The following is a 25,058-nucleotide window of genomic DNA, read 5'->3' on the forward strand; positions in this document are numbered from 1 at the left end:
GTTTTTTTACTCCAAGAATCTCCGAGGGTGAAGAACAATGATTTATTAAGAACTCAACTTCTACAACATCTTTGGGATTTTTTGCAGAGAAAGCCGCAGGTATATTACCATTTTTTACTACTGTTCCATGGTTAAATTTCAACGCATTTGGACAAAGCCTATATAAGTTATATGTATGCGTTGACCCAATATTTCTTTTGTTTTTGTACTACATGAATCTGTCAGTGAAGGAACAATGGTCTTGCTATAAGTCAACTTCTTGTTCAACATATCTAGGGATCTTTGTGAAAGAAATTACAGGTACAATGTTTCTTTTTTAAATTGATCCATTTAAATTTAATTTCATTTGGAGAGAACATTTGCAAATTATACACATGTTGATAGGTAACTTTTGTATTTGGTTGTTACAGATATCTTCATGGAGGAAAAATATTAGTAGCATACTTGCAGTGGAGGTCTTCAACAGGAAAGATAATGGCGGTAATTGGATTTGTGATAAGTATTATAAGTTGGATTGGATTTTGATGCACCCAAGTACTCGAGGGAGTTTCAAGGTCAAGCGCAAGGATGTTGCAAACCCTAGCAAACATTGGAAATGTAGAATTCTAGAGTTCAGAAAAGTGTTTAATGGCACAAGTGTAGTAACAGAAGTGTTGATTCAACATGTTTATATGCATAAACAAATCTCTGTACACGACGAGAACAACATTGCAAATTATAAACAAAACAGTAAGTTGTTAAATTTTATCATTGATTATTCTCTTGTATCAGAGTTGTTTTTAAAAGTCTTTGCAGTATTCTAATTCAGTCTTGTTTGATTGACAGCTCTATATCCATCGACTTTGCATGAATGGTAGAATGTGGAATGTTTAAGCGGCAAGATACATGTTTGGCATGAAGAGATAGGTTCTTTGATCTATGATAATACCTCTACAAGTCAACTTGCCACTCAAAATATCTTTTTTTATAATTCATTGTATGTGGTAGAAAGCCAGAGATTGCAGCATGTCCCATTGCCGCCGCTGTCTAGTGGTGAATGGTTCATTGGTAGCTTGGAGTTGTCAGGAGCTTGCAAGTCAAAGATAAAATCTGACATCAATAGTGCTATGAAACCCACCACAGGCTCCAAAGATGTGCATCTTAATTGGTTTATTCCATTCTCATTGTTTGTACATTTGTTTGGTTCATGTGATGTTTTGAAGAAAACAAAGATTACTTATCAATGCAAGTGTCCATCCGAGGAATGGATGAGTCAGCTATTGGGTGAGTCTTGGGAAGTCAAAAGAACACATTTTGATGAGACGATTGAGTGCAGGGTCAACCAATCTGATATTACATTCAGGTAAAACTTTTTTACTACTTTGCATACCTTGATTTAATTGACATAGGTCTCGCTTAGATGAATTGTTATGTTAGTCGCATTGATCACTTACCATTATTTTTGTTTTTATTACAGGTATTTCATTGCTAGACAAACTCTGTGTGTTCGCTTTCGATATAGAAGATGGCGACTTTTGCGAGGAGAGTGGATCAGCTTGGATCAAGATATCCGAGATGACACACATACATCGCTCGTAGATGTGGGAATCTTGTGGAGTGGTCATAATCCTTTCGTAGTCAGTGCAGAGAGTCATTGGCCCATTTATTTTCTGAGACAAAAAATCCAATTAATGTCCAGTGAGCCCCTCTACAACTTCTATTTCAAGTTAGATAATAGAAAAGTCAGGACTCGTAGTGAGCAATCCATGACATGTAAACAATGTGCTTCTCCACATATCCTTGAGATAGTGGAATCCTTGTAAAAAAACTTTATAAAGAGCGAATACATACCTTTTTTGAACTTCTGAGTACTTTAAATTTTAGTTTACTGTGATCCAAGCGTGCGATAATACATACTATAATTACTCAATCGTGTAGTTAAAAATCATAATTAAATTGCAGGTTAGAGGTCTATAATCTAGAGAATATTGTCTTTGCACAATGATATATTGTAGCGCATCTCTGCTGCTCGTTTCTTACATTTTAATATTAAATTGGATCCAAAGGAAATTTCAAGGCCTTTTAGATTTATTTTCTTTAAAAAATTATATATTTTCTCTCATTAGACTTGAATATACTCAGCGACCCAAACATATTCGAGGATATAATAATGTAGAACGAAGCGTTTGTCTGTATGAGTAATTTTAACAGTGACTTTAAAGTACTAAAATAAAGAAACTAAGGTAAGAGTTTTAATTTGAAACTTTAGAGTTAATAACTTTATAAAGAACCTTTATTTAAAACCCTAGACACATAAAAGCTATAACTCCAAACTCATTTTCACTTTCATTCTCTACTTCCCTACACTTGTGCTCTCATTCCTTCTCTCTTTGTGTGCCATGGCTACCACTCCCGCCTTCACCGCATGGATCAGTTCCACATGCTACGCGCACATAGGGGACCAGATATACCCTAGGTTTTGCGTGACCTTGAGTCTAGAGAGCTCGCTTTCCGCTGTAGACCCTCACTCTAGTATACTAGCATCATTTTGTGATGCAGTGAACCCTCTCACTTGCTCTATTCCCGACTCCACTCTCAGGTGGGTTCCGATGGATTTTTTGTATAGTTTGTGTGCCGGATCCAGCCATGCAAAGGTGATAAGTCGAGCCCTGGTGCACGTGGGGCAACATCTCCGCGCTAGAGCAGTGCCCACCTCGTCACAGGACCACGTCATGATGGATCTCATTGAGAGGGATGCTGCCTTTGCCATATATGTTATGTGCACTGAGGTGCAAGAGGACAGTGACGAGGACATCGACGCACCCTCTCGGCCACTATTAGAGTACTTTGAGAGGGAGCCTGAGGAGATCACTCTCGATCTGAGTGTTGAGGCAGCATAGATCTTGGCCATTGTGCACCCACCTCCCTGCCTTGATGAGATGCCCACGAGCAAAGAGCCACCCCTCTCTTCTCTCCATGCTAACACCATCGAGGGGGTGGAATATCTACTCATGCAGGATGTGCTAGAGTTGTTGGAGCTTAGGGAAGAAGAACTATACTGTATCATGGTGCGTGATGCACCTAGTGATTTCATAGATTTTGATTTACAGGATACCCCACCACATGTTGATGAGGTGGCTCGTTATGATGGCACGAGCATCGATGATATCTCTGCCATTGTGAGCATCCAGGAGCAGATTGAGGATGCGGCGCCACTGTTGAGATGGCAAGCTCAACACATGTGGACATGGATGATGGACCGCCTGGTTAGATGGGTCCACACGTCTACACTTAGCACGTCGATGGTCATTATGACTCTCACATGGCCACTGACTCATTACTTATTATATTTAGGTTGTTACACCTATTTACAGCTGGCATAGTTATAGCGCCAGTCAACTAGTGTAGTCGGTTATGCATTGTTTGACTTAGTAGGCCACTTTCCTTTTATGTTGTATCTTATCTATACTTTGAGTACATTGTAAAGTGTGTGGAAGAAGAAGAAGAAACCAGCAAGAAAACGTTTTGGCCTCCATCTCTCTTCTTGTCTCTTGAGTGAGCTTCTCCTTGTGCATTCTGTGTGTGTTCGGCGCAGCATCTTGAGCAACCCCCTCCACCATGCGATTCTTGACATGGTATCAGAGCCGCGCCACTGAGAGAGGCTGATTTCGAAGGCTGAAGTGAAGGAGAAGAAGCAAGGTTCGAGCAAGCAAGCTACGGGTAAGAATCTCTCCCATTCTTCTACTCCTTCTCTTGGATAGTGCCTGTGGAGGCACCGGAAGCAGGGCAGAGCAAAAATCTCAGATCGCAGTGAGATTTGGTGTGCGCGAAGAGCGCTGTATATTCTGCAGAAAAGCCCTTTAGGGCCTACCCGCAGTTATTTTGGGCATTTGAGGCCGTTTCAGGGCCCGTTTTAGAGCCGCAAGGTTGCGGACAGCAGTTTCGGGGTACACTGTGACTTCGACTGTATTAACCGAACGTGGGTGCGCAGGTTACAGATTTCAGATCTGTAAGTTCAAAGGTGTTTACCAGTGAGTAAACACAAGTTTTATCTGCAAACTAGTTGCAGATTGCATGTATTGTTGAGCAGACAGTGAAAAAGGTTGTCTAGTGTACTGCTGTGCACTACAGGTCAAGGGTTGCAGAAGATTTGCTTGCTGTTTGGTATTAGTTTTGTGATAATGGCAGAGAAGAGTGGAAGCCCCATCATTGAGAAGCTCGACAAGAACAACTACCCATCATGGAAGTTTCGTGTCACGAACTTCCTTATTGGAAAAGGCCTCTACGAGTTCGTTTCAGGTGAAGAAAAGGAGCCGGAGGTGAGTGATCCTCCAACTGCAGAAGAGACAAAGGCGCGAAAGGAATGGAATGCAAAAGACAAGAAGGTCATGTATTGGTTGTCTGCAGTAATTGACAATAATATGCTGGGACACATTAGAAATGCAGAGAATGCATATGCAGCTTGGACCATACTTGAAAGTATGTTTTCTGTAAATACAAAGGCACGAAAGATTCAACTCAAGCAAGAGTTGAATACATTGAAGAAAGGGAAGATGTCTATCAATGAGTATGCACTGAAAGTAAGAAGCATTGCAGATGCATTAGCAACGATTGATGCAATGCCCGATGATGATGATTTGGTGTCATCTACCTTGGGTGGACTTAACAATGAAAAGGCTTGGAAGTCTTTTGTAACTTCCGTATATGTCAGAAAGCCATTTTCAGATTTCGATGAATTGGTCTCCCTTATGATCACTGAAGAGATCAACATGCAGAGTGAGACATCTAAAAGAAGTGGTGAACAGGTCCAAGCTTTCTACTCCAATTCTGGAAGGGGACGTGGCATGTTCTCTTCAAGAGGCCGTGGTACAGGACGTGGTAGTGACAACCAACAAAACAGATTGAATCAGCAATTTGGCGATATGCAGGTTTCAGGAGGTCATGGTAACTTTAGAGGCAGGGGGAGCTTTAGAGGAAGAGGTGGATGGCAGAACAGAGGTTCTAACAACTCTGGTATTGTGTGCCACTACTGTGGCAAAACAGGTCATATTGCAGCCCAATGTTATGCTAAGAAAGATGATATCCGCAGTGGTAAGTTGCAGCAAGGAAACTATGCATCGTCTTCAGACAGAATGAAGACAAAAATGAACGTTTGTTCGTTATGCAGCATATGTTGAATGCTGTTACAGGAAAGGGAACACATGAAGATGTTTGGTATGTTGATTCAGGTGCATCCAATCATATGACCAGCCATGCAGAATGGTGTGGAGAGATGCAGGATTTACAGAATGCAGGTTATGTGCAGACGGGTGATGACTCATGCCACCCAATTTCACACATTGGAAAAGTTCCCTTGTCCTTGCATGATGGTAAGACAAAGAGTCTTTTAGATGTATTGCATGTGCCATCTATTACAAAGAACTTGGTGTCAGTCGGTCAAATGGTAGAGCAAGGGCTGCAAGTCAGATTTAATGCAAAGGGCTGCTTTGTAGAAGACTTCAATGACAAGTGCAGGTTGGTAGCAAAGGGAAGTAGAGTTGAACGTATGTTCACTCTAGATGCTGGAATTCCTACTATGAATGCTGCTATGTATGCCAAAGGAAAAGGTGTTGTTGCAGACATTGAAATTTGGCACAAACGCATTGGACATGCAAATGTACAAAGACTGAAATTAATGCAGTCCAAAGGATTGGTTACAGGTTTGCCTACATTTAGAGTTGCAGAATTTCAGAAGGTATGTGAAGCATGTCAGTTTGGTAAGCAGGCAAGACAACCCTTTTCACATGATAGAGATGTAAGCAGAAATATCCTTGATGTTGTGCATACAGACATTTGGGGGCCTACACAAAATGTATCTCTTGGAGGCAGTTCATACTTTGTCACATTCATTGATGATTGTTCTAGGAAGCTGTGGGTATATTTTATGAAGGAAAAGAGTGAAGCTTTTGAGCACTTTAGAACTTTCAAGGCTGCAGTTGAAAGAGAAACAGGCTTGAAAGTAAAGTGCTCGAGGTCAGATGGAGGGGGAGAGTACCTCTCCAATGAGTTCAGTGATTTTCTGAGGTCTCATGGGATAAAGACACAGTTCACATGTAGGTATACCCCACAGCAAAATGGGGTTGCAGAAAGAAAAAACAGGCATATTGCAGAAGTTGCACGTGCCTTGATGGCTGAAAAGAATATGCCTAAGCATTTTTGGTTTGAGGTTGTTCATACTGCTGTTTATATTATGAACAGAACTCCCACAGCTGCAGTTCATGGTATGACCCCCGAAGAATGTTTTACAGGTAAGAAGCCTGATGTTTCACACTTGAAAGTATTTGGCTGCATTGCGTATGTTCATGTGCCAGATGAGTTGCGGAAGAAACTGGATCCAAAGGCTGAAAAGTGTGTCTTTATTGGATACTCTTTAGAGCAGAAAGGGTATCGTTGTTACAACCCTGTCACATGTAAGTTCAGAGTGAGCAGGGATGTCATCTTTGATGAAATGAGCAGTTGGTATGCATCTAGTGGTGATGCATTGGATGATGATGATGATCATGACACTCATGTGCAGGCTGAAAAGCAAGAATCACGGACTCTTAGTGGACCAGAGACATCATCTGATAGTCCTTGATCTGGGAGACTAAGGAGTACCTCTACATCTTTGGGTGCATCTAGTAGCACTACAGGTAAAGACAAAGGAAAGAATAAGGTGTCAGAAGGCATTGATGCAGTTCTTGATGGAGACTCCAGTGGCTCAGAGAGCTTGGATGATGAGCTTGGCATTCCTTCAGTGAGGACTCCAGGTGTACAGAGAGCACGCGTTAATGCAAAGACTCCATTGAGTGATCCAGTGGTACGCAGGTCTAGCAGGGTGAGATACCCTGTTAAAAGATTTGGTTTTGAAGGTTATGCAGCTCACCATTATGCTTATATGGTGAAACTAGTTGAGGATGTTGAGCCCACATGTTTTGAGGAGGCTGTTGGTCATGCTCATTGGGATGCAGCAATGGATGAGGAGATGGCTGCATTAGAGGCCAATAAGACTTGGGATCTAGTATCATTGCCGAAGGGAAAGAAAGCTATTGGATGTAAGTGGGATTATAAGATTAAGCACAATGCAGATGGTTCTATTAGCAGGTACAAAGCTAGGCTGGTTGCAAAAGGCTATGCCCAGACATATGGCATAGATTATGATGAAACCTTCAGTCTAGTTGCTAGGATGGCAACTGTCAGATGTGTGATTGCTTTGGCAGTAGCCAAAGGTTGGAGGTTGCAGCAAATGGATATAAAGAATGCCTTCTTGCATGGTGATTTGCAGGAAGAAGTGTATATGGATCAGCCAGCAGGTTATGAAGATTTAGAGCATCCCACGTATGTGTGCAGGTTGAAGAAGGCACTCTATGGGCTCAAGCAAGCACCTAGAGCATGGTTTGACAAGATCAGAGAGTATCTTGTCAATATTGGCTTTTATGTTTCTGATGTTGATCACTCACTTTATGTGAGAAAGGGAGATGCAGGTTTGGTCATCATAGTCATCTATGTGGATGACTTGATTATTACAGGTGACAGTGATAGTGGGATTGCTGAAGTCAAGGACTTTTTGAAGAAGAAGTTTGAGATGAAGGATTTAGGTGAGCTAAGATACTTCCTTGGCATTGAAGTGATCAGATGTGATGATGGTATATGGCTGTCCCAAAGACAGTATGGCTTGGATATGTTGTCCAAGTATGGTATGACAGCATGCAAACCACTTTCAGTCCCATTGGAGCAAAATGTAAAGTTGAGTGTTGATGTTGGGGATGAGATAGAAGACCCTACTAAGATCAGGAGGATAGTGGGGAGTTTGATCTACATGACCATTACAAGGCCAGACTTGAGCTACGCTGTTGGTCTTGTGAGTCAGTTTATGCAAGTACCTAGAAAGCCACACTTGGATGCAGTGAGACGCATATTGAGATATGTGAAGTCCACATTACATTATGGGCTTTTCTATGAGGCAGGTATAGACGTACAGGTGTTTGGATACACAGATGCAGATTGGGCTGGTAGTATGTTTGATAGACAATCTACCAACGGATACATGTTCTCTCTTGGTAGTGCAGCAGTTGCTTGGAGCAACAAAAAGCAATCTACAGTTGCTTTGTCGAGTACAGAGGCTGAGTATAGAGGTGTTGCTGTTGCAGCATGTGAGGTAGTATGGCTGCAAAAGTTACTGGCTGATTTGGATGTGCAGGTGGAAGGTCCAGTTGTCATTTATTGTGACAACATGAGTAGTATACAGTTGGCTAGGAACCCTGTGTTCCATGCCAGGACAAAACATATTGAGGTACACTACCACTTTGTGAGAGAGAAGGTACTAGCAGGTGAGATTGACTTGGTGTATGTCAGCACACAGGATTAGATAGCTGATATCTTCACGAAGGCATTGGGTACAGAGAAGCTTCAAAAGTTTCGAAGCTTACTTGGAGTTGCAGAGATGCAGTTGAGCTTGAGGGGGAGTGTTGAGATGGCAAGCTCAACACATGTGGACATGGATGATGGACCGCCTGGTTAGATGGGTCCACACGTCTACACTTAGCACGTCGATGGTCATTATGACTCTCACATGGCCACTGACTCATTACTTATTATATTTAGGTTGTTACACCTATTTACAGCTGCATAGTTATAGCGCCAGTCAACTAGTGTAGTCGGTTATGCATTGATTGACTTAGTAGGCCACTTTCCTTTTATGTTGTATCTTATCTATACTTTGAGTACATTGTAAAGTGTGTGGAAGAAGAAGAAGAAACCAACAAGAAAACGTTTTGGCCTCCATCTCTCTTCTTGTCTCTTGAGTGAGCTTCTCCTTGTGCATTCTGTGTGTGTTCGGCGCAGCATCTTGAGCAACCCCCTCCACCACGCGATTCTTGACAGCCACAGTATCAGATCTCTGATGAGGAGTTCAAGCAGTTGCAGGAAAGCCTTTTTGGTCCTCGACCCGACTATGCAGTGCCTACCCAGGAGAGAGACGAGGGCAGCCCAGTGGCAGGAGCAGACCTGGATGCTCCATTACATCGGCAGATAGATGATGCAGAGAAGGTAATGTTCTCGGTTTCATATGAAACTTAACCAGTAGGGCCTCTAGGGCATCGGGAGCACACACATGTGTTTTTGTCGGGATCGGGCCCCCAGATGTGCCCTGGCCGGAGGCTCGCGTCTGGGGGCCTGAATCTGCATGTAAATATAAAATTAATAATAAGTAACTAATTTACATGCAGATTCAGGCCCCCATACGCGAGCCTCTGGCCAGGGCACATCTGGGGGCCCGATCCCGACAAAAACACATGTGTGTGCTCGCGATGCCCTAGAGGCCCTACTGGTGTAGATTCAGGCCCCCAGACGCGAGCCTCCGGCCAGGGCACATCTGGGGGCCCGATCCCGACAAAAACACATGTGTGTGCTCCCGATGCCCTAGAGGCCCTACTGGTTAAGTTTCATATGAATATGATTTATATATCTTCAGCACACTCCATGCATAGTGAGTCTGATACTGAACTTGTGTGTTGCAGGAGATTGTCTATATAGATGAGTTTTCATCTAGGCAGGGTGGCCGATCTGGTAGCCAAGGAAGGGTGCAAGACTCGACATTGAAGGAGTACGTTGGGCAGCTTGTCAACGACATTATTGTATTTCATAAGACATGCTCCCCTGCTTTTGCAGAGAACTTCTTGAAGTTGAGGGCACTAACAAAGGCTGGGCCCTTCAAGACCATCCCGACCAACTCCAGCCTGGAGAAAGTAGTGTTGCTTCGACGTTCGAAGCTTCTCTACTTATTCACGAGTACTAGGTCTGGCCCAATTTTTTCCATGGTGGCCCGTGGCATGGTTGCCGGTGTTGAAGACCCCACTGTCATTAGACATGAACTATTGGGGCAAAATGTATTGTTGCCTATGATAAAGAATAGCTCTGACCATGGGGAGCCTAGCTCCAAGAAGCCTAGGAGAGAATAGATGTACTTATTGCCTACTGATATCGCATCACTGATGTACTGCACTTTGTAATCTTCTCTTCAAGTAATGAAAACTGATGTTTGTTGGATTCGCGTGCAATGTAGTTTGTGATACGTATCATTTACTGTTTTTTTTTACTTGAATGTTATGTTTATTTGTCGAATTTATACGTAACACGATTCGTACCCTAAATTTAATACACAGTGCTTTATCGAATTCGTGCGCAACATGTATTTGTTCAAACGCATGTAACGATAACTCAACAATGTAAATAAAATAAATATCAAGCGACTAAACAAAAATAAGATGCGCCAAAAACTTTGTATTTGTATTAATAACAATTTTACATGGGGTCCATTATAACCAAGGCTTTACAAAATGTCTTCAGAAGCTACATTCCATGTGCTTTTGAGTTTGTACACCTCTATCCTTGCTGACCTCCGCGAGGACTATCTTTCCATCACCGAAAGAACCTGACTATCCGCAGATCCCTGTCGGTGATAGTGACCCTCCTTGCATGCACCGCTGCATAGACTGAGTCTCCAAATAAGTCGATGAGGTAGGCTTCAGCAGCTTCTTGTAGTGTGAGGAGGGCCTGGGCAGTCCAGCGATCCGGTTGTTTCGCGCGTGATGTATCTGGAAACTGGTTCTTGTTGTTCCTGATCAGTATGCCCTCCATGATCTCCCGCACCAACTTCTGGAATGGAGCCTTCGGTATCAGGAGGTGAGTGGTCTTCTGGTAGTGGCGGATCTCGCGAAGAGCCACTGTGCCTGGCTTCCATCGACGCTTGCGATGCTGGCGTGGTGGTGGTGGTGGTGGAGCTGGAGGACGTGGCTGCCGTATGGAATTTCCAAGGGGGTATCTCCGGGCCGCTTGCTTGGTGCGTACCATGTCTTCTAGGAGAGAGAACTCAGAACTCAAAAGTGAAATGTGTAAAATGAGGTGAAACTTTAAACTTATAGCCAAACTTTTCAAAAACCCTAAAATTTCAATTAATGAATCCACGCTTAGGAAAAATATCACCAGTGCTCCGATTCACATGAAATTTTACCTGTAGGCTCCTCAAGGACACATCAACCACCCAAAATTTTTTTGGTCCCAACAGAAGCCTCTGGATCACCTGTCCGGAGGCTCAGAGGCTCGCGTCTGGGGCCCTGAATCCCCAGATTCAGGGCCCCAGACGCAAGCCTCCGGACAGGTGACCCAGAGGCTTTTGATGGGGCCAAATTTTTAATATAAATGAGTTTTTCTAATGCCCATCATGAGGGTGAAGTTTCACCAGATTTCGATTTATAAATTTGACGGTTCAATCTTTTTTTGAAAATGCGTTAACTGCATTATACTGCACTGATAATGTATTGTCAACCTCGCAACTGTAGATTAAATGTATTGATAATGAGTGTGCGCAACTGCAGATTAAATGTATTGTCAACCTCGCAATGCGAAACATTGGAAACTTAAAAATTGACAAAAAATAAATCATGGGTAAAATGGAATATCGCATCGGATATACTGTTGCCAAACCACTAAATATAGTAAGGATATAGTGCATCGGCCCATGTACAACTGATCACCGACGTGTACGTGGTTGCACATTGAATTTATCCTCAACAAAACTACTTACAAAATTGGAAACTTGAAAATTCACACAATGTGAAACATGGTCAAAATAGAATATCACATATTGGATTTAGCATTGCGAAACTATGAAATACACGGTAGATAGTGCATCGCACCAAGTACAACTAGAGCTAGGGAAAATTTAGCTCCATTTTGCATGCCACTACTATCAAATACTTGAAGGTCTACTGGAAAGATAACCCAAAACTAAGCTCCTTACAATCTACAACCAAACCTGAGCTAAAAACATAGATCCAATTACAAGGTAGCTTCTCAAAGCATATTGTTGACATTAAGATTAAATGCATCCTTGTTATTGCGGATTCTGCGAACAAGAACCAGATCTATGGGCTTAATAGTGATACGTCGGGCATGAATGGCTAAAAGTTGACCATCACTCATTAGATCAATCAAGTAGCTTTCAACTGCTTCTTGGAGAGCAAGCAAGGCTTGGCTTGACCATCGCCCCACATTCCTTGCCTAGTACCTTGAAAAGAACTTGTGATGATGCCCTGACTGTAGATCTTGCAGTATTTCTCGCACCAACCTGGAGAATGGTGCCTTAGGAATAATCAAGTCGGCACTCTTCTAGAATTTCCTTATCTCGCGTAGTGCAGCTGTGCCTGGTCTCCATCTTCGCTTTTTATGTGTTGGAGGGCGTGTATTACGAGCTGGAGTAGTAGTGGGAGGTGGAGCAGCTGGAGCATGTGGACCACCATTTCTGGACAATGGCGAACCATCATTATCGACCATACTAGGGCCACCATTTTTTGCCACAGTAGCGCCACCATTATTGGCTGCAGTAGGACCACCGTTATCGGTCACCAGGGGATCTTTGTCACTCACAGTACGCTCACTAGATTCGGACGAGTGTTGAGCTCTTGCTCTCACAGGCACCTTTTTGATAGGAAGCTTGGAACGTGCCATGGCTGTGATGATGAAGGATAGAAAGGTGGAGAGTAGAGTGGAGAGCAATGGGAAAAAATGAAAGGAGAGACGACTTAAATACAAAACTTTCAAACTTACTGTGGTGTAAATGAATTTTAAATTTATCATTTCATTTCATTTCTCCACCCCATCCCTACCTCTCTCTATCTCCTAACACCCCCCTCATGCCCCCCCTCTCTCTCTAGGCCAATGAATGTTCCAATGTTTAGAATTTTCATATCTTTGTCTTAGGATTTCAAAATTGACTTTTCATAATTAAAAAACAAAGTTCGAAATCGACTTTGAAAAATATAGTGACAAACCTTTGAAATTTTAAAGAAAATTTATAAGACATCTCATGTTAGAGATATGAGTATTGATGTGTCATATCCTTGGGACTTGTGCTCTCTTGTGGACTCTAAATGCATCAAAATTATTATCTTTATCTAGGTCTCCATTTTTTGCCATCTCTCTCTTGGGTTGCCAACCATTTTGCGTGCCGTTGTCTAGCTGTGCTGTTTTCATATCTTGCTTTTCTCACTTCATATATTGCCCTACTTATAGATTCTGCTTGAGATGTTTTGGACTTCTTTTCTTTTTCCTCGTATCTTATCTCTAGTCTCCTATACCACCATTGGAATAATTGCCTCATAGAATTGGAATCATTGATGCCACCTCCATGATCAGTTGCCTTTTGAAAAGCACAGCGAGCTTGCCAGTGAGATCTTTCCATGCCTTGAGTTGACCATATTGCCAAACTTCCTTGATCTGCAAAGTATGGACCATGTGCTTCAAGTATATGCTGCACAAAAAAAGAGATTAGAAACACAAAGTAATTCGAAATGATGATTTTTTTTTGCAATGGTGATAATACTGACCATGTAGTGTGTTATGCTATTTGTAGTCCATGCCTCCACCATGGACTTATGAAATTTAGCAGCTGTCTCTTTAAATGCATTGGCATCACCATCCATAAACCCCAACTTCTGTAAGAGAGCTGCTAATCTATCTAGGTGTATCCACACTTTTGCCTTCGCAATCCTCATTCGTCCCCCATTGCTCCAATCTGAAACAGCAAGGTGCAACTTTTTCCATGCTTCGTACTTCTCTGGTTGTTTTACTAGTATATTGCCTTCCTCATCTCGAGGTGGAGATAAAAACTTCCTAGCCTTGGGTCCGCCAAAGCATGGTTTACAAGGAACATTTCCACTCTTCCCCGATTTTTTCTCGTCCTTTTTTATTTCTACTTGGCCTCCGTGCAATCCAACTTCAGAGAGGACTTGTTCTACCTTCTTGCATGTAGCATCAGATTCTGACACGGGCTGCATCTTGTATGCAAAGCATATATATTCATATACTAGCTTCTCAATTATTCTAACCAAACAATGCAATGTGCAAAAGTGAACCCTTGTTAGTGGTATTTCCAAAATAGGGCGCCAGTTTGGATCCACTGGAATTAGCATTCCATTTCTCATGACTTTCTGATCACGTGTCGGAGCACCCTGTTGTCCTGCCTTGGCAAGCCATTCTTTCTTTCCATCTTTCCCTTTCTTCCTAGTTTGCATGCAAATTAATATGCACGGAAATTTTTCATTTGCTGCATTTGATAAACCAAACATACACTTCAATGTTTTTAAATCACCTGCAAGATGCCATTCAACTTGATAGTCCCCAAACCCCTCAACGTGTAAAACTGCTCCATTATTTTGCTGTTGAATAACACTGGGTATATTAGTGAGGTTAAAAAAAACTTTAAGTACTTCATGGTCCTCCTTTGGTACTTCAAATGCTACAAGCCACCATATTTCATTCTCCGATTGGACATTGAAGTATAAAGGATGTTTTTCATCGATGTTGGGATCCAATGCTCGATTCATAAGTGTTATACTCACACGCTCAAGTCTTTGCCCCTTGATAATCTCACTCTCATCAAGTTTGAGGACAAACTTAAGCTTGCCTCTACATTCTTCCATAGACATATTGTAAAACTTGACCATAGCAATCTGAACCCTACATATATCCAATACAAAGTTGTTGGATGCATTCAATACAAAGGCAACTTCTTTGGAACCATACTTCAATATGTGTGTGTGTTCCAGATGCGTAGGCTCACCAATTAGTTCTAAAACTTTCTCATTTAGTTGTTTTCGAGCCTTCTTCACGTGAAATGGTTTTGGCAGAGGCATTACTCGCTTAGTATTGAAGACTTGCTTAAAACCTGTATCCAATTGTTGATAGAGCATACTATATGACTCAGAACTCATTCCCACCTTGTCACATAATCCCTGAGCATCTGTAGCAGTAAACAAGTTGCTCACATCCCTAAGACGTTCACTAGCAACACCATCCACAATGTCCCTGAATTTACGATTTTCCAATGCATTTTTGCCCATATTCTTGCTAAGGACTTTGGCAATAGTATCATTCTCTGCATGAGGAAACATATTTCTCATTGTAGTAGATTGAGCATATATCCATCTATGATATTGTCCACTTCCTTTGGCTAATTGGCCAATTGGTTTAACGGATCGGATGCGCCGACGTGCCTCTTTGGTTTTTAAAGTGGGCCCAATCTCCAAAGTTTTTGTGAGCTTCCTCTCTATGTTTCAATTCTCCTTCTCCAAGTCATTGACTTTAGACTGTAACTCCATATTCTGCACGTGTGTAGCATGCATAGCATCTTCAATGACAGACATTGCTTGTTGTAGGTTCTGGTTCTCTCTATCCTTCTCAGCCAATAATCTATCCTTTTCCATCAAAGATTGCATATTCCCTTGTAATCTTGTCTGCATATTTGTCAAGGTTTGATGAGCCCCTGCTAATCCTTGTGTGACAAGTCTGCATGTGTATCCATACAATCCTTCATTGCCTTCACAAGCAAACTTTACAAATGATGTAAGCCCTTCAAATTGTGGTGGCCTTCGAGTGAGTGGATCGGGTGGATAAATGCACCCATCAACCCAAAGGTCCACAATTTTTTTCCCTGCATTTCTTTCTTGTTGCATCCTGCATCTTATTGCATCATCTCTTTCCACAGTTCTTTTGAACATTGGTGCATATTCATCCTCCAATTGAAAGTGAATATCTCTCTTTCTCTTGGTACATCCTGCACCTGCATTCTGCAAAAAAAAAAGTATGCAAATGTTAACTTGGATTAACATTCAAATCGCAGAACTACACCCCTTTGATTCACTATATCTGTGTTTTTTTTAAAACCCAGTTGGTTCTTGTCTCTTTCTCTTGCTTTCAGTCTTGATAGACCCTAATCAACCCCTAATCAGCCTGTAATCTTGGCTTTTAATCTACCTCTAATTAGCATCAAATCTTATCTTCTATTCTATCCAAAATATTCTCTCTCTCTCTCTCTTTCTCTCTCTCTCTCTCTCTCAACAAAAATTCATCAAGGAAACCCTAAACACATTCATACTGAAGCTTGGCTAGTGGAAAACAATAACATCATCTTATCTTCTACCCTAATTTACTATCTGTCACTCTATCACTTATTTTCTTTGTTCATCTCACACAGTCCTCTCTGTCCCCCCTTCTCCCCTCCTCTCTCTCTCTCTCCCCCTCTCTCTCTATGAATTGATGCTTAAGGACTGAACAACAACTGTGAAGAATAATAACATCACAAAGATTTAAAAAATAAAGATACCTCCATTATCACTGGATTGCTTGTAGTATAGACTGTTGAAGACGGAGATTTCTTACTGCATATTTCTGAAGAGGAAGATGGCTTGTAGCAGGGTAGAGTGTGTTGTAGATAGAAATTCTTTGATTTCAACAAATGGTATCAAAACTACTCCTCAATGCTGCTTCAGAAGAACTCGTATGCAAGAAACCATATTCTGGAGGGAAAGAGAAGAATGCACAAAATTTGGGACAAAACTAGAGCTTTCTGAGGGAATGAAAAAATACCCAAAAATAGGTATATACTTGTCCAAAAAAGATGAAAATTTACAAGGAAACTCTCGAATCAAAAAGGTGTCTCTGGGTAAAAAATAATATTAAAATATGATGTGTACGTCATTTTATATCGTTTTTTAACTTCCGCCCTTTTAAGAAGCGAGAATGAGAATGATTGAAAAGTCATGAGGGCACTAAAGAGGGCATTAAAGAGTCATGAGGGCATTAAAGAATGATTGGCTGCGTTTTTAGAAAAAATAGAATTGTATTTTTCTAGTTATGAGGATTTTGAGAAAAAGTGACCTTATCCTGCAGTTTGGGAATAAAATAATAGGTGAAATCTATTGAAAACACAAAAACGAGATTTGCTTGATTGTAGAAGATCTCTTTTTATAATATTATTTTGAAATCTCTTTTTAGAGAGAGAGAGGTGAGAGAAACCCCTTAAGGGGCAAAAAAGAGAGTCCATATTTCTCCTAATGGGAGATTTTAGTGGTTCAAAGAGTTTGGATGATGAGCTTGATATTCCTTCAATCAGGACACTAGGTGTACAAAGAGGACATAGTAATGTAAAGGCTCCATTGAGTGATCCAGTGGTACACAAGTCTAATAGGATCATATACCTTATTAAAATATTTGGTTTTAAAGGTTATGTAGCACACTATTATGCTTATACTATGAAGGTAGTTGAGAATGTTGGGCTCACTTGTTTTGAGGGTGCTCTTGGTCATGCTCATTGGGATGCAACAATGGATGAGGAGATGACTGCATTAGAAGCCAATAAGACTTGGGATTTGGTACCCTTTCTTACGGATAAGAAATTTATTAGTTGTAAGTGGGTTTACAAAATCAAGCATAATGAAGATGGTTCGATTAGCAAGTATAAGGCTAGGCTGGTTGCAAACAACTATGTGTTGAGATATCGAGCTCCACTCGTGATACGCCAGGGTGACCGTTGTGTATTTATGTCACCGACTTGTCAGTTGTTGCAGACGCAGTTGGTACACCGCCCATGAATAATAGCTACATGATAGCTATCCTTATCTACTATAGTTCGTGGCTCAGTTAGTATGCCACCTTAGTTAGTTGAGTTTGGTTTGAGACCCATATCTAGGGTTCTTCTATTTTCTTTGTACTTGAGTTCTTTTGGCTTCCACAACTAAGAAGAGGAAAACTGTTTTCAGCCTCCACCCTTGTGTGTCTTCCCCCATTGTGCAAGCAAGAAAGCTTCAAGCGAGACTCCTTCCTTCTCTCCCACAATCTTGACATGGTATCAGAGCCTTGTTCGTGGTAAGGAGCTCAAGAAAGCAAGCCAAGCTCGCGGTGGTCTGGTAAGAGGAGCAGTGTTGCTTTCATTTTCTGTTTTGGGAGCAGATCTCTGCAGGTAGCACAGCCGAAAACTTCCGCCATTTCGGGGCCTGTTTTGGAGGCGGAAGTTTTCTGCACGCACTCAGGAAAAAGCCCTGTTTTATGCTGTGCAACCACTGTTCTACAGGTCAGTGAAAAGTTACTGTAGAAATCGCATCGTATGCTTGTGCGCAGAGACATTGGGAGTTACAGAATCATCCCTGTTGCTTGTTGATGCAAAATCGTCACTAGGAAGTGACTGTGTGGTCAAATACCACTTTCGCCAGTTTTGCAGATTTGCCCTTATGAGGGTGAAGCTGAGTTTTTGCAGTGACAGAATTTTTCGCAGTGTTCTGTAATGGCGTCTGATTCTCTTTCACAGATTGTAACTGAAAAGCTTGACAAGAACAACTTCCAGGCATGGAAGTTTAGAATGACGAATTTCCTTATGGGAAAAGGATATTGGGAATTTGTTGCAGGAAATGAAGAAGAACCAGTTCTTCCTGATGTTCCCAATCAACAGCAAATGCAGGCATTCAAAACATGGCATGAGAGAGCCAGGAAAGTTATGTATTGGCTGTCTATCAGTATTTCAGACTCTATGATTGTGCATATTCAGGATGCAAGTACGCCAAAGGAGGCATGGGATACTTTGTCAAAAATGTATAGCACAAATACTCAAGCCAGGAAAATGCAGCTCAAGCAAGAGTTGCATAATGTGCAAAGAGAAAATATGAGCATCAACGACTACCACATGAAGGTGAAGAAGATTGCAGATGCACTTGCTTCCATTGGGTCGCCAGTGGAAGATGATGATTTAGTTTCTGTGACCTTGAATGGTCTAGGAAAGGATTATGCACAGTTTCGGACATCCATTTCAGTTCGTGAAAGATTTCCTGATTTTGAGGAGTTGATTGCTCTTCTAATTTCTGAGGAGCAAAGAAATGGTGGTGCATCTTCTTCAGGAGGAACTTCAAAAGAAGCTGTCTTCTACTCAAATGCTGGAAGAGGTAGAGGCAGAGGTAGAGGAGGCCGATTTGGAGGCCGTGGCAGAAATCAGAATATGCAGCAAACTCAAGAAAACCAGTCCTATGGAGGAGGACGTGGTAACTCTAGAGGCAGGGGGAGCCAAAGAGGTCGTGGTGGATGGCAAAGAGGCCAAAATGCAAACAGTAATGTTGAATGCTACTACTGTGGTAAAATGGGTCATATGGCTAAAGACTGCTATAAAAAGCAGAATGACATCATGAATGGAAAACTGCAACAAGGGAATTATGCATCTTCTAGCAGACAGGGTGATGACAGAAATGAGCATTTGTTTGTGGTGCAGCACATGAACAATTCTGTGACAAGTGCAGAAGAAAGCAACGATGTATGGTTTGTTGACTCAGGTGCGTCAAACCACATGACAGGTCATGCAGAATGGATGGAGGATGCAAGGAAAATGGAAAAACCAGGATTTGTGGAGACTGGTGATGATACTGCACATCCGATTGTGTAGATTGGAAAAATTCCTTTGTCTATGCAGGATGGGAAAAAGAAATACCTGTCCGATGTATTTCATGTCTCGAATATCACCAAGAATCTGGTTTCTGTCGGTCAAATGGTTGAGCAGGGCTTGCAGGTCAGATTTAATCCTCATGGATGCTTTGTTGAGGATATGAAAAATAAAGGTCGCTTGATAGCAAAAGGAAAGAAGAAGGGCAGAATGTTTACATTGGATGCAGACATGCCTGAATTGAGTGCAGCAATGTTTGCACATGGGACCGGTGTAGTTGCAGATATTGATATCTGGCATAAACGCATTGGTCATGTTAATGTACAGCGACTTAAATCAATGCAGGCCCAAAATATTGTTGCAGGATTGCCAAAATTCAAGGTTGCAGAAATGCATAAGGTATGTGAAGCCTGTCAATTTGGAAAACAGGCAAGGAAACCATTTCCTAGACATGTTCAAGAGAGTGAGAAGCCATTGGAATTAATCCACTCTGATGTGTGGACTACTAAAGCTGCATCTCTTGGAGACTGTCATTATTTTGTCACTTTTATTGATGACTATAGCAGAAAAGTTTGGGTGTATTTTATGAAAAAGAAAAGTGAAGTTTTTGGGCATTTCAAAACCCTTAAAGCTATGGCTGAAAAAGAAACAGGTCTGCAAATAAAATGCCTAAGGTCAGATGGAGGGGGAGAGTACCTCTCAAATGAGTTTGCAAAGTTCCTGCAGGAGCATGGCATAAAGCAGCAATATTCATGTAGTCATACCCCACAACAAAATGGAATTGCAGAAAGGAAAAACAGGCATATTGGAGAGGTATCTCGTGCCATGCTCAATGAAAAAGACTTGCCAGATTTTTATTGGGCTGAAGCAGTTGCTACAGCAGTCTACATAATGAACAGGACTCCCACTGCAGCAATACATGGAATGACTCCAGAGGAGAGGTATACTGGTAGGAAACCAGACATTTCTCATTTGAAAATTTTTGGTTGCATTGCCTATGTACATGTGCCAGATGAGTTGAGATCCAAGTTGGATCCAAAAGCTGAGAAGTGCATCTTTATTGGTTACTCTTTGCAGCAAAAAGGGTATAGATGCTATAACCCTTCTACTCGTAAGTTTACAGTGAGCAGAGATGTTGTTTTTGATGAGATGAGTAGCTGGTATAAACCAGTAAATGTGATTGATGATGTAGATGCACAAAATGGTAATGCTGCACAGAATTCACAGCAGCAGTCACAAAATATTAGTGGACCTGGAGCGTCCTCTAGCAGTGGTTCACATTCTTCGCCATGGACAGGCAGATTGAGATCAGGAGAATCTTCTCAAAGTAATGCAGATAGTGGTATGCAGGTATCACGAAAAGGAAAAGAGAAGGTTGATCAGCCCATGTTTGATGTGAATGCAGGTCACTCTTATGTGGATGGTGAATCCAGTGGCTCAGAACAGAGCATTGATGATGAGTTGGGTATCCCCTCTATTGTTACACCTGGAGTAAGGAAGACCAGGGATGTTTTGAGAGCACCTGGGAGTGAACCCACTTTGCGCAGGTCTACCAGAGTTAGGTATCCAGTGGATAGACTGAAATATGATGGATTTACAGCCATTCACTATGCATATATGGTCAAGGTGATACAGGAACCAGAACCCACTTCTTTTGAGCAAGCCATGGGAAAAGAAAAATGGGAGAAAGCCATGGATGAAGAAATGGATGCCTTGGAAGCAAATGCTACATGGGAATTGGTACCTTTGCCTAAAGGTAAGAATGCAATTGGCTGTAAGTGGGTTTATAAGGTGAAGCACAATGCAGATGGTTCTGTGAACAGATACAAGGCAAGATTAGTAGTCAAGGGGTATGCACAAACATATGGCATTGACTATGAAGAAACATTCAGTCCGGTTGCAAGGATGGCAACCGTAAGAGCAGTCATTGCTATGGCTGCATCAAAGGGATGGTCTTTACATCAGATGGATGTAAAGAATGCCTTCTTGCATGGTGATTTGCAAGAAGAGGTCTATATGGAGCAGCCACCAGGTTATGTGCATGCTGTTCATCCTGAGTTTGTTTGCAGGTTGAAGAAAGCTTTGTATGGCTTGAAGCAAGCACCTAGAGCATGGTCTGACAAGATAGGACAGTATCTTGTCACTATTGGCTTTCAGATTTCCAAGGCAGATTTCTCACTTTATGTGAGGAAAACAGAGAAAGGTATTATGCTACTTGTCATTTATGTTGATGATTTAATTATGACAGGTGACAGTGATGAAGATATCCTTCATGTGAAAATGCTATTGAAGCAGAAGTTTGAGATGAAGGATTTGGGAGAGCTGCGTTATTTCTTGGGCATTGAGGTGATTAGATCACCAAGTGGGATACAGCTCTTGCAGAGGCAGTATGGATTGGACATGCTGTCCAAATATGGGATGACAGGCTGTAAGCCTATTTCAGTTCCTTTGGAGCAGAATGTGAAGCTGAGCGCAGATGCAGGTGAGCTTCTGGAAGACCCTACTATGTACAGACGCATAGTAGGAAGCTTGATTTATATGACTATTACCAGGCCAGATTTGAGCTATGCTGTTGGATTGGTAAGTCAGTTTATGCAGGCTCCAAGGAAACCACATTTGGATGCGGCTAGACGCATACTCAGGTATGTGAAGTCCACATTGCAGTATGGACTATTTTATGAGACTGGGGTTCAGATACATTTGCATGGATACACTGATGCTGATTGGGCTGGTAGTATTTCTGATAGACGATCTACCAGTGGATATGTGTTCTCTTTTGGGAGTGCTGCAGTCACTTGGAGCAGCAAGAAACAGCCTACAGTTGCCTTGTCGAGCACAGAGGCTGAGTACAGGGGTGCAGCAATGGCTGCATGTGAGGTAGCTTGGTTGCATAAGCTACTTTATGATATGCATCAGTCTATAGATGGGCCAGTTGTCATTTATTGTGACAACATGAGTAGTATACACTTGGCAAATAACCCAGTCTATCATGCTAGAACAAAGCACATTGAGGTGCATTATCACTATGTGCGAGAGAGGGTTTTACTAGGTCTTATTGATCTAGTTTATGTCAGCACAGAGGATCAGGTAGCTGACATATTCACGAAGGCATTGGGCGCAGAGAAGCTGCGCAAGTTCAGAGACCTGCTTGGAGTGCAGGAATTGGGATTGAGCTCGAGGGGGAGTGTTGAGATATCGAGCTCCACTCGTGATACGCCAGGGTGACCGTTGTGTATTTATGTCACCGACTTGTCAGTTGTTGCAGACGCGGTTGGTACACCACCCATGAATAATAGCTACATGATAGCTATCCTTATCTACTATAGTTCGTGGCTCAGTTAGTATGCCACCTTAGTTAGTTGAGTTTGGTTTGAGACCCATATCTAGGGTTCTTCTATTTTCTTTGTACTTGAGTTCTTTTGGCTTCCACAACTAAGAAGAGGAAAACTGTTTTCAGCCTCCACCCTTGTGTGTCTTCCCCCATTGTGCAAGCAAGAAAGCTTCAAGCGAGACTCCTTCCTTCTCTCCCACAATCTTGACACTATGCTCAAACATATGGCATAGATTATGAAAAGACATTCAGTCGAGTTTGCTAGGGTGGCAACTAGATGTGTGATTGCCTTGCCTTCAACCAAAGGTTGGATTTTGTAGCAAATGGATGTCTAGAATTCCTTCTTGCATGGTGAATTGCAAGAAGAGTGTATCTGGAACAACCATTAGTAGGTTATGAGGATTTAGAGCATCCCACATGTGTACAACTTGAAGAATGGACTCTATGGGCTAAAACAAGCACCTAGATCATGATCTAACAAGATCAGAGAGTATCTTGTCAATATTAGCTTTTATATTTCATCACTCACTTTATGTGAGAAGAGGAGATGCACGTTTGGTCATCATAGTCATCTATGTGAATGACTTAATTATTACATGTGACAATGACAATGGGATTGTTGAAGTTAAGAGCTTCTTGAAGAAAAAGGTTGACATGAAGGATTTGGGTGAGTTGAGATACTTTCTTGGTATTGAGATGATCAAATGTGATGATAGTATATGGCTATCCCAAAGGTAGTATGGCTTGGATATGTTATCCAAGTATGGTATGGGATCATGTATGTGTCTTTCAGTACCATTGGAGCAAAATGTGAAGTTGAGTGCTGATGTTGGGGATGAGATAGAAGACCCTACCATGTTCAGGATGATAGTAGGGTGTCTGATTTATACGACTATCACAAGGCTAGAATTGAGCTATGATGTTGGTCTTATCAACCGGTTTATGTAGATTCTTAGAAAGCCTCATTTGGATGTAGTTAGACACATATTGAGGTATGTGAAGTCCACTTTACATTATGGACTTTATATGAGGTGGGTAAGAATAAGTGTTTAGATACATAGATGTAAATTGGGTTGGCAGTTTGTCAAATATTGGGGGTAAAGGTGCCTCCGCCTAGCCACCCACGTATTACTACACTGACAGTACCCACCACTGCACACTGTAGGTGGTGGGCACCTATCACCACCACTTTATTCTTTATTCTTTTTGTGAAAATTTGAATAAAGGAAGGCCCACTCACACATTGTGACTGTTGGAGTTCCCATTTGCTCTTGCTCTTGCTCTCTTGCCATAGCTCTTCCAAGCAAGCTTCAATCCTTCTCACCTTTCAAATGGTATCAGAGCATGGATCTAAGACTGCTGGAGCTTGGTTCGTGGAGCCTTTCACTTCCTATTGATTACCTATATGCATTGGGTCTCCTTCCTGGAAGCCATAGCAGACTCTCTTGAGCTTCCGTTACTCCATGGCCCCCTTGGCCACCCTCAAAGAATTACATCATAGGTTTTTCTCTATTTTATTTTAGGGTTTTATTGGTTTAGAGGTTACATAGGGTATTTAGAGGAAGGGGGCAGTCATATCTCATGCTCATTGGAGCTCCTATGCCTCATGCCTTCCTTGGAGCTCATTAGGGCTAGCTTGGGCCTATTGTAGGCCAGCTTTACCACCATCCCAAGCCCCCCATTAGCCATGTTGGAGCATAGAAGGGCTATTTTGCACCTATTTTCCTACAGGTTTGTCATGCATCTCCACTATAAGGTTTTGGATCCCTGGTCATTACTCTTTGCATTGGGCACTAAAGCAATGCTTGGAAATGCTATAAAAAATGTATTGGTGCTTTGCTTGAGCATTGGAACTCTTGTTTGAGCATATATTGGTTGTAATATATAGTAGCAGGTCTATCCATGTCTACAGTAGAAGTGTACAGGTCCTGGAGCTAATCTACATACACTATCTCATACCTATATGCTATACCATTGACATCTATGTTTGGTGGATGTTGTGCTAATTCTTTGCCATCATTTTGGTGATGATTTAGACCTGAAAATACTCAATTTCAAATAGTAAATCATTGATGTACAATAGTGGGCTGAAGTGCCTCTGATTGCCTTTGGTTATGCCTAGTGGTTTTGAGTTATGTATTGGAGGGATGCAATGATGTATTGACATTCGAGCAAGACTTTGAACTTGATTCTCATACCGGATCATTCATTGAGCTTGAGCTCAGATTTGAAAGCATTTTGTTGCTCCACCTTTGATGTACTACGGCATGCACTTTGCTTATGTTTGACCGGTCTTGACATGCTTGGCCTATGCCACTACTACATGCTAGTGACATTGTTTGGAGTAGATTGCTACTAGAGCCTTGTCTTGGCTTGCATTTGGATTTCCAAAACTTACTTGCGATATTTCTTGGCTTGCCAGAGCTATATTTGGGATATAGTTTATGTCTATGGATGCTATATACAGAGGCT

The sequence above is a fragment of the Lygodium microphyllum genome, chromosome 20 (genome assembly GCF_053477565.2).
Source record: "Lygodium microphyllum isolate KBCC chromosome 20, Lygodium_microphyllum_v1.1.10, whole genome shotgun sequence".
Classification (NCBI taxonomy): domain Eukaryota; kingdom Viridiplantae; phylum Streptophyta; class Polypodiopsida; order Schizaeales; family Lygodiaceae; genus Lygodium; species Lygodium microphyllum.